This window comes from Cryptomeria japonica, chromosome 3 (assembly GCF_030272615.1).
Source record: "Cryptomeria japonica chromosome 3, Sugi_1.0, whole genome shotgun sequence".
NCBI classification, from domain to species: Eukaryota; Viridiplantae; Streptophyta; class Pinopsida; order Cupressales; family Cupressaceae; genus Cryptomeria; species Cryptomeria japonica.
The window spans coordinates 499,936,333-499,953,454 of record NC_081407.1 but is presented as its reverse complement, the minus strand read 5'-3'; positions in this window follow the sequence as shown (position 1 = coordinate 499,953,454).

The window sequence follows — 17,122 nt, the reverse complement described above, 5'->3', positions numbered from 1 at the left end:
ATACCTTCTTACCAGGTATCTTTACTTGATGATACTAAAGCATATTATTGTACAAAATGGTCCTAAGGTCAATCTCAAATTGGCATTAAAGATCTGATATGACCTACTACCTCTATGCTTACTTTTTTCTTCAAAACTTAAAATGAAAACTTTTTAACTAAAATTTTGAGATTATAGATATATGATTAAGACTAGTGCCTTCTTTACCTATTGGTCTTAGAGTCTTATGAATTTCCTTTCCTATATTCTCCTTGTTAGATAGTAAAATTACCATCCACTACCAATTCTTCCACAATTAGTGCTTCAATTTCCATATGACAATTACCATATATCCAATTTTAATCTTTCCTAGAAAGAGGCTTATACAATAATTAATCCAAGAGTATATTTTATCTTGTTCCCAACACACAACAATTTAGCAGTCTGAGAATAATGAAATGACCACAATTGCAAAAAAAATTGAACAACCTTTGATTTCTTAGCACCAAAATAAAAAGCTCAAATTGAAAGCATCCACAATACTTCTTAACACAATATAGGATTTGAAAGCAAACTAGTCTGTATATTAGCAGAGTTTTTTTAAGTATATATTTTTCATCCTCCCTCTCTCCAATCTGTGATTTTCCTTTTATAGACACAAGGGATCCCCTCAGAGTGGTTACATCTCTCGGTGATCAAATAACATGACTGTTCATCTAATTATTTATTAAACAACTCTTCCCAGAAACTAACGTAACTAATGTTTTATAAATTACTTATTCAAATTAATTGTTTGATTTACTCAGTATGCGGATGAAACATGTCCTCTCAAGTGCTTAACATAATATGTGTTGGTGGTGATGTACTTTATGATGTATCCTACCTTGTCAATAATAGCACCCCGATAAGAGAGAGACAACACCTTAGTGGTACTTCAGAATATAGAATGAATTATCACTGACAATTGCAATGAAATCTCCACTTTCTCCCTTCTGCAACCTCTATGACATCCTTTTGGTTATGTCACTTAATCGGGAAAAGGACTTAATACTTCTACTGATATTGTATAGCTAGTTTTTCTCTTGTAATCTTTAGTATTTCAGAGAGAGTCTCCCAATATCACTTTATATCACTAAAAATAGGTTTTCCTTTCACCCTGAGAGTCATCAGCATGAAATGCTTCAATTCTTCCCATCGAAAAAATCAATCTTCATTGCTATCAACATTACATTCGTCTTTGATGAGAGAAGAAGATCTTTGTCTGGCCCCTACTGTCTCCCTGATGAGCTTACTTCATATCCTTCCCCATTGAGTATGTCAAGATGACATGATGAAATTTCTCTTGAAGAATGTCTCTGCATTGTTGTTATCAGGCTGACAACTAGTGATCTTGCCGATTCGCTTGGTGACCTTATATTTTGGTAGGTTTTGATCACCGGGGAAACTTTCTCTAATCCCTTCTATCTCTTGGATTTCCTTCCCTTATGGTTATCATTGAGAGTTACAGCAATAAAATATCATTAGTGGGACAATAGCCATCAGGATCACAAAAGAAACTTCTGGCCAAAGGCTATTATCTTGCTGATATGTATATTGTCTCAGACATAGGGCCTTTTATCGCTTTTCCCTTATCGGGATGACTCCTGAAATTGGGTGTCTTTAAACGTTTTATTCTGATTGAGTAAATCTAGCTGATGAAACCAATCTTTTGTTTTATATTTTATGGGTGACAAATGGATCTCCTATTGATACACTTCACATATTCCTTTGTTGGGGTTATATGACATATGAATTTGGTTTGACTACTCCATGCTCACTCTGACGAGGGTTATCGTGTCAATATAGTTTGTTTATTTGTTTATCGATATGTCTCTCTCGGATGACGCTGCAAATTTTAATTTTGCAATAGTCTCCTATCGGTATAATATGAAGGTGTCTGCCCGAAAAGTGCATGTGATGCTAGTGTGAAGGATGATAATATGATCAGTACTACTCGGTGAGATCTGTCGATTTACTTGTTTTGATGTGTTTTGCTAAAATTGAATGTTGGGATTTATTCATTAGGTGAATTGCTTGTATTTTAAAAACTTTAAATGTATCTAGGTAGTACTACTAAGGTTTGTGGGGACAAAAATGCATAATAGTGGGGAGGCTAAGCCTGTGTAACAACCTTGCATAGGAAGATCACTTCTTTTTTTTCTATGTGCTAACACATGATACGGTCTATGAGTGGGAATACTTTACCAACAACATTTGATGTAGGTGTTAGGACTGAGAATGGCTTAAATTAAGCAGGGAAGATAGTACCTAGACCTCCAATGCCATATTTTGTTGATATGCAGCCAACTACCCCTGTAATGCATTATACTGTAGTTTTTGTCCCTTCATTTCCAGCTTATAATACCCAAGTTGCAGCTCAATAGCATGTTGTCCCTAGCCAATTTCAAGAGCTAATAAGCATTAAGGAGCAAAATGACAACATACAGGGAACCTTGCAGAACTTTAGTAATGAGTTGGTTAATCTTAAAAAGCAGCAAAATCAGCCACCTTACCAAGCTCCTTATCAAGATTCGTACCAATCTAATCCTCAAGTTCAAAGGAGGATCTTTAACTAGAGGCCTTTCCAACCCTACAATCCTAATACACCCATCTCTTCAAGATATATTGTTCATGTTCAAAACAATTTGGCAGCTGATTATGAGGGGTGTTACCCTTGCAATCAGCCACATAACCAGTCTACATGCTCCAATGACATGTTGAACCAAGCTTTAATGGCTCAAACCAGTGCTGTTGTCACCAATAATTCTTCACAATTTCATGAACAATAGTCTTCACACATGGATCAAGGCAACCCAGATATAACCTTGATGAATTGTGTGACGCACCCGCCAACAACCACAGGGAACTCACACTAACAACCTAGAAATGGAGTAAATTTTTTTATTTTTTTTAACTAATAAGTTTCCATCTAACCATATCTAGGCACTGAGAGCTCAAATTAATACACTTAAATCATCTCATTTGAATCTTACATTAAATGTCTAATATGTTTTGACACAAGCGGAAACATGTTTACAAAGTCTCAAATAGTTCCCTAGGGTATATTGACGCCACCACTACTTACTTAATAACTTAATCCACACATTAGATTCACAATCAATAATCCCACAATCTACATGCTTATATGTTGCAGGAAAACCTGGTCCTTACATGCTAAGGATGAACTAATACTACCATGAATATAATGTTCCTATTTCTTCCCAAACACATAATGCATATTAGATCCATTTATATATTCTTTAATGATTATATTACCAACCATGCATCAATTGTTTGTTATAACCATGATAATAATGAGCTCTTAATCAAGTGTGGTCTATACATTTTAGAATTCTACAACTAACTACATTGCATTCACATATACATGAAAGTACACCATTACATCTTTCTACATTACAACATAGATCTAGCTACATGTACAAGTGTTATACCACATTAATAATTAACTTGTTGCACAAATCTATTCCCATAATGAATTCATATATATAACTTGTTGAATACAGTACAACATATGGCAACTTACAACATAAGAGTTGGTTCTTTACACATACTTAATTTGCTGATCTAATAATGAAACATCCAAAATTCTCTCCTCTTTCACAATTACAATGTTGCCCAAAAGATGGCATGACAATTTCCAGCTAATGATAAATATGAACCTACATGCTACCATTACATAATCATATATATACATGAGGCTTACTCAACCTTACAAATATTTCCTACACTATTACAAATTATTAGAACTCATATGACAAGAAATTTAGTACATAAATATGCTCCAAGAATTCATATCCATCATGAAGAATATCCAAATCCACGCACAAGAAGAATGGCAACAGGAAGGGAAAATCCCCAATGGCAAAAAGCTCCAACCACCCGACCAATGTGGAACCTATAAGGAACCACCCCCTCGAGCTAGGAGATGTCGCTAGGTCCCAACACACACTAATTCTATGCTGACGCTTCTACCAAAGGGACTAACACCAATAAAGACATCCAAACACATGAACCAACACTGATGCAATAACAAGAAGAAAAATCCCAGAGGCCAACCAAACATCAAGTCGTAAGTGCAAATGTAAAAACACAAGGGAACTCATGTACAAGGGAGTGTCATCACACGTTGTACCAAAAACAAGGCTCTAGCCTAAGGGCATGCAGAGCCATCTCAACCTATGAGAGACCAAAAGAGATTGGCTTACCATCTCCACGACCTTCTCATACTCAACCTAAAACATCCTTTCTAGGACTGAGTCATGAGGCACCATCATTTATTATCTTTTTACTTATCTAGCTACCCAAGCCCATTCATTAATTAGTTGCCAGTTAATTAGTCAAGGTAAACTCCCTTATGCCCAAGAGGTCTGAACTTCATGCGTCCTTACAAGGAACCTCATGATAGTCCATCTCTCGTGACCCCGGGTGTCGCAAAGGAGCCCACTCCCTTACATGGACCCAAAAATCAACATCAAAAGAGGCTCTAAGTTACACAATTAAATCTGAAATGCAATATCATATAACACCAAATCATGTATAAACACTTACTCGTGAAAAATGGACATCCATATACAAAAGAGTTGAGCCTCTTGACCAAAAGATACATAAACCAAGTCATAAAATCATTGCAACCAAATCAACAAAAATCTAGCTAGGTCTTCACACTTGTTGTCCTTAAAATTAGAAGCACAACAAAATAACTCCCATGGAAAATCATCATGAGACAAATTCAGATAATCAATCAAATCTTACATCCAAGAAATAGCATCAAAATATGAACATAAAAATCAATCTGAAACACCACATACACAAGACAACCTCTGTTATATAAAATACAACATGACACATTATGCAATATGACCCTCACAAAGGAAACAATACATAAAATGGGGCAGCATTTGCAATACGCTTAGCCCACACTATAAATCACAAGCTTCAATGAAAACACAACTGGACTTAACATTGACCATCAAGAACTCATGAACAACAAATGAGCAGCAAAATGCGTAAATTTGCACAACAAAATAAACCACCAAAAAGATACAAAACTCAAATCACAACACCTTCTATTGCCCAAGACAAATCTAAAAATATACTAAACCAAATAAAACACTAAACTGACAGCATAAGCTAAATGTACAAACTCATTACCAGACCCATCAATTGATATTTGGTTCAACAGTCCTAAAATCATATAAGATAAACAAAAAAACAATAACCAGCCTATCGAATGGCAAACCCATCTGGCAAAATGCAAATAAAAATAGAAATAAAAATAAAATAATGCTCACTAATGTCTGGGCATGCATTTCACCCAGCAACAAGCATACCACGACATCACACAACACATGATACTTGGTGCAGAGCACCCACCACATTGTGGTGGTACAGCTGCACCCACCACGACATGGTGGTGCAGCTGCACTCACCATGCCATGGAGTGGTGCTTGCACCCTCCATGACATCGAAGGTGCCACAACACTCACCCTGCCATGAGTGGTTCTAGGCACCACCACGACATGGTTGGTGTTGTTGCACCTTCCATGCCATGAGGGGGTGCAAAGCACCTACCAAGACATGGTGGTGGTGCACAACACACCACCATGTCGTGGGTGGTGCTAAGCACCAAACCCATGGGTGGGTTTAACCAAAACTCAGCAGCAACCAAACAAATGAAAAGAAAGAGGGGCGACATAACAAGTGGCTGCAGGAAGAACAGATAAAACTTGGGGGTAGCACACAACCAATAGCCCATCTAAAAAGGAGTGTTGTAAATAATTTTGCCCCAAAATAAAAGAGAATATTGTGATAAGAGCAAGCAATACACCCCACTGTAAATTTTATAATACATAAAGAGGGTTTTTAATAGAGAAAGAATGATAAATAAAACATGGATATCAAAAAACAAGCATTCTTTCTAATCATTCAGATTTCACAATAATAATACAAAATCTCAATCACAATGAAGACACTCAACACAAGATCATAAAATAATACAAAGGAAAAAGAAGCAACAAGAGGCCAACCTCTCTCCCGTGTTATGGAAGAGAGCCTTTGATGAAGAATCTTGACCACTGCTCCCACCTACAGTACAAACCCTTCAATCCACGAATTCCAAATCCTCCAAAAATGCTCCCAGAAAATAGTTTTAGAAGGGGAGAAAGAAAAAAACCAGAAGAACCAAAAGGAGAAGAAGCAAAACACCCAAAATGAATTCACAACAACATATCAAAATCCAAAAGACAAATTGAAAACCCTAGCCTTCTATTCGGCCAATAAAAATATTTCATTTTGAAATATTCTTCCCTCTTACAACTATAGAATATAATAACTATACTTCCCATTTCTTTTCATGGGATTTCAAAAATCCATTTTTATTTAAAAATCAGAAATAGAAACATATTTCTCTCATCTCATTCAAATCAAAATATTATTTAAACATTAAATAATCAATCTCATAAAAGATAAATCAAAATCAAAATCGACATTAAATAAATAAAGTAATTAAAGAGAAATAAATAAATAAATGCAATTATTTAAATCAACTCAAAACATTAAATATTAAATAAGATCTCAATAAAACATTAGTTTAAATTCAATAGCAAAAATAATTAAATAAACAAAAATTGCTAAATTATAATAAATTAAGATAACACTGCCACTAGTAAAAGTTATAATTCATTATTAAATAATCAATGAATTGCCATAAATCATTTATCATCGATATTTAAATAAATTAGATAATCAAAACATCACTAAATAAAAATCCCAATTAAATAGATTAAATAATTAATATATTACTATAGTCAATAAATCATAAATTTAAATAAATTAAACAATCAACTCACCATGCCACATACTCACAACTTACGACAACCAACTCGACATGGTGAAATTTGTCAAGACTGGCGACAAGGACTTATGACAACTTGGACCTACAGTGTGGGTAGGGAACCAACAACATCTTCGAACCACATATTTTTCATCGGGAAAGAGACACTCGCACCTATAAAGCAAAGGGAGCTCGCACTAGGTTGCCCAAGAGGAATGAATGTCTAGGTACCTGCAACCCTGCAACCACAACAAAGATACATGTGCATATATATATAAATACATATAGAACAAGCAAGTGGAAGGATATCGCAATGACACATCACGCTCACAATGAGTGATGTGGCGGTGATCCCCCATGAAGACAGTCAAATAGTATCCATACAGTGAGCATACAAATCATAAAAAGTCGCATCATAAGTAAATCAAAATAGGGTTAGTATATCCATTTAAAAATGAGGCATGATCCATGAAATCTATCAAAGCACATGATAACCAAGATACTATTATTAACCATTTAGAAATTATAACTAGTCATGAGCACAGTCATTAATATCAACAGTATAAGGTCATGTAATATCTAACATCAAAATCATCAGCTGAAAACGTAAGTAGTCATAAGCAATGTCCATGCATCATATAAGTCAAATCATATCCATCACACAAAATAAAGGTATGATCAAATCAATCCAAAATGAAACAAGAGTCTTCTCAAGAGTGGGCATTACAAATTGGAAAGGTGAGGAGTTTTGTGGGGTCAATCAACCACAAAGTCAGTCATACATCCTTGTAGCAACCAATACAAGATCAAAAAAGAGGGTTGTTGACATGGGGTAGCAGATTGATAATGGCAATAATCAGTCTTCTACAAGTGTACAAGGCCAAACAGGGCCTTCTTCTTCTCAGAATATTCAAATTCTCCCAAGAACACAACCCGTGGTGGCCAAGGATCAACCTAAAAGCCAACCACAGCCAACACAAGTACAAGGGGATATATCTGATCCTAAAGGGCAATAGAAGGTTAGTATCCATAATTTTTTAATATCCCAGACCAATTAAAGAAAAAACATGTTAGTGTTTCTATGTGGGATACTCTAGCTCTTCCTAGCCAAAAAGATTTACTTTGTGATGTTGTGTCTAACCTTTCCTTGTCAAATAAGTCTAATCAGAAAAACCACAAGGTTGTACTCACCAATAATCCTCAAGAGAAGAGAAAACAACAGTCCAAGGTAATCAAGCCACCCCCTTTTCACATAATAATCGTTGGCCAGCACCTAGTACACAATTGTATGATAGATTCAAGTGCAAGTAGCTCAGTTATGCCAAAGCAACTAGTGGATAAATTAGGACCGTCATTTGATCCAACAATTAAGGGTGTAGTTCAATTAGATGGGATTGTTGTTAACACTATGAGAGTAATTAGAAATCTGAGTCTTACCCTCCATGCTTGTCCTAATTTTTTAATTCCCTAAGACATCTTTATGATATACCTACCACCTTACTTTACCATATGTCTGCCAACAGATTTTACAGCTAAGTTGGGGGGTGGGTTACTTGTCATCTGATTGGTCACACATGCTCTTTAGAATGAGGTATGGGACCAAGGTTACCATTAAATCAGAATTTTTGGCTAAATATCACACAATGCCATATGTCCTAAGTGCTATCAATGCCAATTTCGCCATACATAAGAAAGAAGACCTGCCTATCCCAAGTGATCCAAACACTCCTATTAATGATATTCTTGATATAATTTTGGATGAATAGGCATCTGAAAATATTGATGAAGATCCTTTCAAACACATGGATGAGGTAATTCTTGGGTTATATATGTTTCATGAGCAAGGTCTTGTTGTCCCTAACTTGGTTAAGAATGAAGGAAAACAGGATAACCAACACTCTAATGAGCTTTGGAAGATCTATTTTGATGGATCGAGAAGTAAGAATGGTATTGTCATGGTTGTATGTTTTTTATTAAGTAAAAATAGGTTTTTAGGGACCCGAAAACCTGAAAACATTCGATAGATAGCCAAGAAGGAAACAAAACAAGACAGCTGCAAAAGACTAGCAAAAAAACCGGCATCAGAGAAAGGGATAGCAAGAGGCCAACAAGAAATTGGCCCCAAGCCCAACATTACAAGTTAATTAAAAACTCTTCATAGTTTCCTCATTATTCTGTACCAAGAGCATCATCGCCTTGGTCGCTTCCCTCAAGTCGTTGTTTTCCTATCCCAGCTGGTTCTCTTTCATTTTGGTGTCCTTCCCAATAGTGGTCTGCCTATTTCTGCATCTAGGGTTCTGGTGGGTGGGGCTGGAGGTTGGAGCATCTTTTATAATTACCAGGTTCTTATCCTGATTTTTCCTTTCCAAATGATCCACCAAGCGTTCATATTCTGGGAAGAAACTTTAAGGACCTAGAGGCTGTGGTTCATGAGGCTTTTCAGAGCCTTCTCATTACGGGCAATCTGGGTGTTGATGTTGTCTTTGTCCTCCTCCGCCTGCTCTTTCAGAGTTCTAATAACATCCTCCAAATGTTTCAGGTCCCCTTTGATCAGATCTTTCTCCAGCCAGTCCTCCATCTCCATTTCCTCCTCAGCTTCACTGTTTTCCGTATCCTCATTCTGTTTCCCAGAGTCAGAATTCTTAATCAACTTATTAATCTTATCTTCCAGCTCCCTTTGCTTACCTTGCATACTGGTGATGTTTTCGACAACCCATTTCTAGAAATTGAAGGATTCTAGAGTGCAGTTATGGGCGGTGTTCAAGATGGTGTTCGCAGAGTCCTTGCCCTGTTCAGTCTCCTCAAAGTTAGGGTTGTCATACTCCTTAGGATTCAAAGCAACATTCTCACTTTCTGAGCCCTTAGGGTTAGGGTGAGGGTTTTTAGAGTTACCCCCTTCCTCCCCTTCACCATAGTTCTCATCCTTATTTTGCTCCATTTTTATATCAGTTTCCTTATCATTTTCCTCTTCCTCATCACAATGCACCTCCTTTTCCTCATGCTCTATTTCAGCTTTCCTTTTTTTGTGGGTAGGGGAGTTGGGCTGATCCCCATTCGAGTCAGAGTCTTTGCAACTCTCAGAGATATGAGCATTAATGATCAGGGGGTCATCCTTGGTTGCCTTGGCCTTGTCCTTTAAATGTTCATATATTAGCAATATAAGCCCCTAGTGGGATAAAGGGTAAGAGTTAGGCTTTTTAGCATGGTCTGCAAGGCTCTCATTTAGAGAGGACGCTAAATAGAAGGGTAGGGATATTTTAGCCCCATGATGGAAATGGTTCAAAATAGCGAAATGATAGTTATAATTTTTTGTAAATCTGCCATCCACAGTCAAATACTCCATTAAAACCCTTAGAACTTTTTGCCAGAAGGGCTTTACCTTCCAGGGAGTGTAGTAGGAGATGTTGTCCTTCTTCACAAGCTTGCCCTTCTCATCCTTCGACTTCGGGAAGTTTTTGAAAGCTTCAACTGCATACTTCTGATCCCTGTAGAATTTAGTCCCCTCTGTTTGAAGACCTGTGACCTCTGCAACCATGTTTTCATCAATTTGCCAAATCTCCCCGAAAAGGGTGACTCTGTTGTTACTCCAGCTTTTAGCAAACCCATAAGACACAAAATTTCTGCTTCCGTGAAGCTTTTCCATATAGTCAGTAAAGCCGTATCTGTGGAGCCTTCTCCAGACCTTTCGTTCACTCTTCCAATTTTCACATCCTAGAGGCTCATTCTTGTTTAGGTTACCACCCATTCTAACCTCCAAGTAAAGATACCCACTGGTGCAGTTCACAGTCTGCAGATGAGACCCTGAAAACTTGTTATTTCTGGAATTCCTGTGTAGAGACTCTTTCGTTGTTTTGAAATTGCTGCTTATGGTTGCACAAACCCAAAGATTATTACTATAATATTTCTCACACATATGATCTTGGAAATGATGTCAAAAAACACTCATAATCTGACAGTTAATCTGCCCCCAAAATCTATCTTTGGAAATTGTTCCCCAAAAAGTAATCATGAGATTAACTTGACCCATTGATGCGATCAAAGTATAATTGCTCTTTAACCTCCCTTTTAATGTGAGTTTCTCCAATGTAATTGACATCCTTCTCCAAATTGACCCCTTCATTGGCTAGGATATCCCCAACCTTATTGCCTTCTCTAAAGGTATGATTTATACTAATGCTAACATAGTTATTTAATAGATATTTAGCATTTTTAATTAAATTGGTAATATTCTAGGAAATAGAACTTGTACCTTTGAGGGCTTGTATGATGTTTAAAGAGTCCCCTTCGAGCCAAATTTTTTTGAATTTGAATTCTTGAGCTAGCTGGAGGCTCTTTAGCATTGTCAGAGCTTCAGCCACATGGTTATTTTGGACCCCAAAAGGAGAAGCAAAAGCAGCAATGCAAATTCCTTGAGCATTTCTAATAACTCCTCCACCACCAGCCTTTACAGGGTTCCCTTTAGCCGCCCCATCAAAATTAATCTTTATCCAGTCATATTCAGGAAAATGCCAGACAATGTTATCTCTCCTATTCTTATTTTTTGATCTATAGACCTTATGTATTAGGTTCCATTCAGTGAGGATGTCTCTTTCCATATCATTCATATCAGTAACAGACCATTGTTGATTATTCTTGTGAGGAATATTGATGTTCTCCTTTATAGCCCTGCATATTTTTTCAAAGACCACCTGAGTATTACACTTAGCTTCCCTAAATATCCTATTATTTCTTTCTTTCCAAATGCCCCAGCAAATCATGGGGAGGGTCAAAGACCAAAGGTTCTTGATAAGTTGGCATTTGGTTGGAAAATTCCATTGCCAGATAATATCCTTGATACTCTTGTTCATAACCCAATTAACTTTCCATTTTTCCCACATTTTGCACCAAATATCCCAAGTAAAAGAGCAGTGAAAAAAGAGATAATCAACTGATTCCCCCTCCTTTTGGCATAGCTCACATCTATTAGGGAATTTGAAACCTCTTCGGATTAAATTGTCAAGAGTAAGGGTACTATTACGAGAAGCAAGCCAAAAGAAAACGTTGACTTTAGGGATCAAAATGTTGTTCCAAACTTTACTCCAAATGGGATTACTGGTTTGAGAAAAGGTGTTTTTATAGGCTGAGGCAACTGTAAATTCACCTTTAGGATCACTTTTCTAGAGGAATACATCATCATAGTCTTTGTTAGGGGAAAAGGACAACAGCTCCTTCTGGAGGGAGGAAAATCCAGAATGAATGTCATCAAGCCTAACCCACTTGTCCTCCTTCCAGTAGTCACACACCATAAGCCCAAACCTCCTTTTACAATCCTCAATAGTTTGACTGTTGTTTTGATCATAAAGAGCTTCATTCTTTATCCAGGGGTCTTCCCAAAACCTTATTCTATCACCTTTTCCAAGGACCCATCCAGCCCCAGCTTTTGCCACTTTTATGGATTTAGTAATGCTATTCCAGATGAAGGATCCAACAAGGATGTCTTCAGAATTAAGGACCCCTTGGATAGGCTAATTCTGAATGTATTTGTCAAACCAAATTTGATTCCAATCTTTCTTAGTATCATAGGCTCTCCATAATTGTTTAGCAAGAAGAGCTTTGTTAAAGGTTTTTAGAGCTTTAATCCCCAACCCCCCTTTGTTCTTTGGTCTACAAACTTTGTCCCAAGAAACCAAGGATATTCTCTTTTTTTCTTCCACTCCTGACCATAAAAATCTCTTCTAGATTCTTTCCATTGCTTCAACAAATTTAGTTGAGATACCAAATAGGCTGAGGGCATAAACAGGGAGATTTTGAAGAGTAGCTTGAAGGAGCTGCAGTTTCCCAACCTGAGATAAAATTGAGCCTTTCCATCCAGCAAGTATTTTATTGAATTTATCAATAAGCATATTCTAGAAAGAATTTGGGGGAGCTAAACCCAAGGGAAGACCAGATAGGTGGAAGGGAGCATTTCCACTTTGCACCCAATAATTTTAGCAATTTTTAGTTGTCTTATGACTGGAGTATTCAGGAAGTAAATAGCCGATTTGTCCCAATTGACTTGCTAACCAGTAGCCAAAGCATAGGAGTTAAGAGTAGTTTTGAAGGCATCAGCCTCCTTGACAGAAGAATATCCCATGAGGATAGTGTCATTAACAAACTGTTGATGAGAGCAAAAAACATTGGCGGAGGAAGGTTGAAGACCTTTGATAGTTTTGCTCTATTTCAAATTGTGAATCAATCTGCTCATACTTTCAGCCAAAATGGTAAAAAGGATAGGAGATATGGGATCTCCTTGTCTGAGCCCCCTTGAAGTTTTAAAAAAATTGGTAGGAGATCCATTAATCAGAATAGAGAACATAGGAGTGGTGATCAACTCTCTGATTATTTTGGTGACCTTTTCATCAAAACCAAAAGCCCCCATGATTTTGAAAAGAACATCCCACTCCACTCTATCATAAGCCTTTGCCAAATCCAACTTTATCAAGAAGCCTTCTTTTTTAGCAGCACTGAGGGAATGAATGTTCTCATGAACAAGAATAATTGAGTCCAGAATCTGCCTACTAGGAACAAAACCTTTCTGCTCCTCAGAGATGATGAAGGAAAGCACCGCCAAAATTCTAGTGGTCAGAACTTTGGATATGATTTTGTAGAAAGAATTACATAGGCTAATTGGCCTAAAATTTCCCATAGAGTCCGCCCCAACAACTTCGGGGATTAGGGCTATAAAAGTGGAGTTGAGTTCCTTAAGGATTCTTCTAGATCCAAAGAATTCTTTGACCACATTAACCATGTCTTCCCCCACAATATGCCAGAATTCTTGGAAGAAAAACATAGGGAAACCGTCAGGACCCAGAGCTTTATCCCCTTGAAATGAAAAGACAACTTTTTAAATTTCTCCAGTAGACGGGATAGCAGAAAGGGCCTTATTCTAAATAGGGTTAATGATCTTAGGAATAATATTAACCAAATTGAGTTGGTGGGTCTGATCAATGTCCTTGTTACTAGTGAGGAGTTGATTGAAGAACCTGACAGCTTCATCCCTGATTTCATCCTTATTAAGTAGAGTGTTGTTTTCAACAATTAGTCTTGTGATTCTATTCGCTGTCGTGTGTTTTAGAGAAGTCATATGGAAAAATTTAGTGTTTCTGGCCCCTGCCTTCAGCCATATAGCCCTAGATCTCTGCCTCCAATAGATTTCTTCCCTAGAAATAATGTTGTGGAGTTTGACTAGAACATCATCTTCCATGGCTTTGGAATACTTTTTGTAGCCTTCTTTCTATATTGAATTTTGGATCTGGTCTAGTTCCTCCTTTAGTTTTTTCTTTGAATCAAAGATATCACCAAAGACCTTCTTGTTCCAAGTCTTAATATTGGTTTTGTTGTTTTGAAGTTTTTTAGCAACTTTATACATGGCAGCTCCATTAACATCAAGATTCCACTAGTTAGCAATTGATTTTTCAAGATTAGGGTGGGAAGTCCACATCTTTTCGAATCGAAAAGGGAAACTCTGATTATTCTTAAAATTCTCAGCAATAAAAGAGATGGGATAATGATCTGACCCAATTCTATTAATAACAAAAAGGGAGCATCTATGAGAAAGAATCCAATCATTAGTAACAAGGGATCTATCAAGTCTTACCTAGATGAGATCTTCACCATCCCTTCGGTTAGACCAAGTGTAGGAAGCCCCATTGAGATCCATATCAATGAGAGCATTGACATTAATAAAGTCCATCAGGTCAGATCTATTGTCTGGTTGAGCTTGACTGCCTCCAAAATTTTTAGTGTCTTGCAGAGGAGTATTGAAATCTCCCATCACAACCCAGTTGTTCAGAGGGAAGGAATTTCTTTTATGCTGAATTTTGTTCCAGAATTTACTTCTAGCAGATTTGGAGTTAGGGGCATAGATATTAGTGATGACAGATTCCTTACCATCAATGATGCTTTTACCTTTTAGGGATAAAATATTTCCATCAACATCAATCATATCTCCAGAGGTTGTGTTTTTATTCTAGAAAATAGCAACCCCTCCAGAGGCTCCATTCAAGCTACTGCCACAAGCCCCTCCATTTTTAAAAAACTTTAATTTCTCCACATTCTCTTTACTCATTTTGGTTTCCTGAACCAAGATAATATCCAGATTTTGATCTCGAATGAGGTTCCTTAATATATCATGTTTATTGAGACCATTTAGGCCTCTGATATTCCATGATATTACCTTCATTTGGAAGCCTGAGGGCAGGATTCCTTGATAGTTCACTGCCTTCCATCAACTATGTTTTGCTTGCTCTCCTGGTCCCTATGCCATTTCATAGTTTTGCATCCCGGTGGGGATCTTGAAGCCCCAAAATCAACCTTGGACCTGGTTTTGGTTTTTACTCCATTAAGGCCTCCTACCTTCTTGGTTTTAATTTTCTTTCCATTTCCTATTGTGTTTTCTTCTTGTTCTGCTTTAGACTCATCTTGCATGTTGCTCCATAGGTCTTCTCTTTTCTGGGATGATGTAGTCATATCAACTCCTATGTTCTGGAATAAGGCATTTAAGTTTACCTGCAGTGATCCAAACTTGTTATTCCTTTCATGTTCTTGAAAGTCATCCTCTAAACAGTATTCATCTTTTTTTGATATAGGTTCCTGAAAAGCCTCAGGATGAGAATCAGTGATATTCTCAATCTCACCATCTTCAAGTGTATCTTCACTGATTTCATTCTCCTTCACTTGTGTCTATAGAGCCTCAAAGGTATTGACTGTTTTAATCTCAAACTCCCTAGTTTCATTCTTTTTATTCCCCTTCAAAGGGGGTTCTTAGGAGGGTCAGTGCTATCTGCTTCTAGAGGTTCAGATATATTAACCAAGTTTCCACTTTTTCCTTCTAACTTGTTACAGTCTTTGTTATTATTTTTTTCTTTCCATACCTGTTTATGGATATTTGTCATCACAGGTTTTTTAGGGTTGTTGGGGCAAGCCTTAGCCCAGTGACCTACTTTTTTGCAAGAAAAGCAAACAAAGGGGAGAGATTCAAATTCTATTGACTGTTCTCATAACCCAAGTTTGTAATTTATGTCAATAGTGCTTGGGAGGTCCATATTCTGTGATATGTTGACACAGATGCACGCATACACCAATCTCTTGTGAGTTGTTGTCATTGGGTCTATCGCAACAAGCTCCCCAAAGGAGTTAGTGATTCCTGAGAAAACATCCTCCACCCAGTATTCCAACGGTAGCCCAAGCAACCTAACCCACACCGGAGCAGATTCAAAGAAAGAATCATTGAGTTCCATGTTAGGAGACCATTTTCTAATAGAAAGAGAAGATTTGCCAAATATCCAAGGGCCACCACTTAAAGCAACTTCCATATCTTCCCCATAGGAGAAAGAAAAAACAAAAAAGCCTCTAGGCAAGGCGGAGACATCAACCTATCCTTTCATTCTCCATTTTCTCTTAACAAAGGAACTAACATCCTCAATATTAGGTCAAGGTCCAACAAACTTCCCCACCAAAGAAAAAGACATTAAAGAGATGCTATGATCAATAACTATATCAAGAATCTCAATCGCAAGTTTAGCCGTTCTATTATCTGATATATCCTTCACAAACGGGAAAGACGATTTACCAGTCAGTTTACCAGGTGCCTTTCTTGCAAAGAGACTATTCCAAGGTTTAGATATTCGCCCCTCCTTGATATTTTCTGAGTCAAATTTCACCGCCTCGGGCCTCGATTCTTGGGAATCTTTTAAGTTTTCATGATCGGGGGGAGGGTCTCGTATTCATGGGTCCCCATTCTACCTCCCATCCTCATCATCAGATGCTTGTCCTTGAGTTGAAATGGATTCAGAACCAGAGGATCCAGCATCGTTGTTCCCTCCATTCTCGATTTCAAATTTCCCACTGCAAATGTTGTTCCCTCCGCTATTCCCTCCATTTCTCTATCTGGATTTCAAATTTCCCACTGCAAACGTTGTTCCCTGCAATAGTGGTTGTATGTTGGTGTCTCCTAATGATGACAAATATTATGCAACTTTTAGATTTTCTTTCAACTGCACTAATAACACAGTTGAGTATGAGGCCTTGGTTCATGACTTGCAATGGCAAAGAAGAGAGAAATTAGTTGTTTACAAGTGTATGGTGATAGTGAATTGAATGTCAACCAGGTAAGAGGTCTCCATACCACTAAGAATGATCTTTTGAATTCTTATAAACATAAGGTATGGGATCTTATAGAAGATTTTCAAGATTTCAATCTATTGTCTATTTTTAGAAATCTCAATAAACATG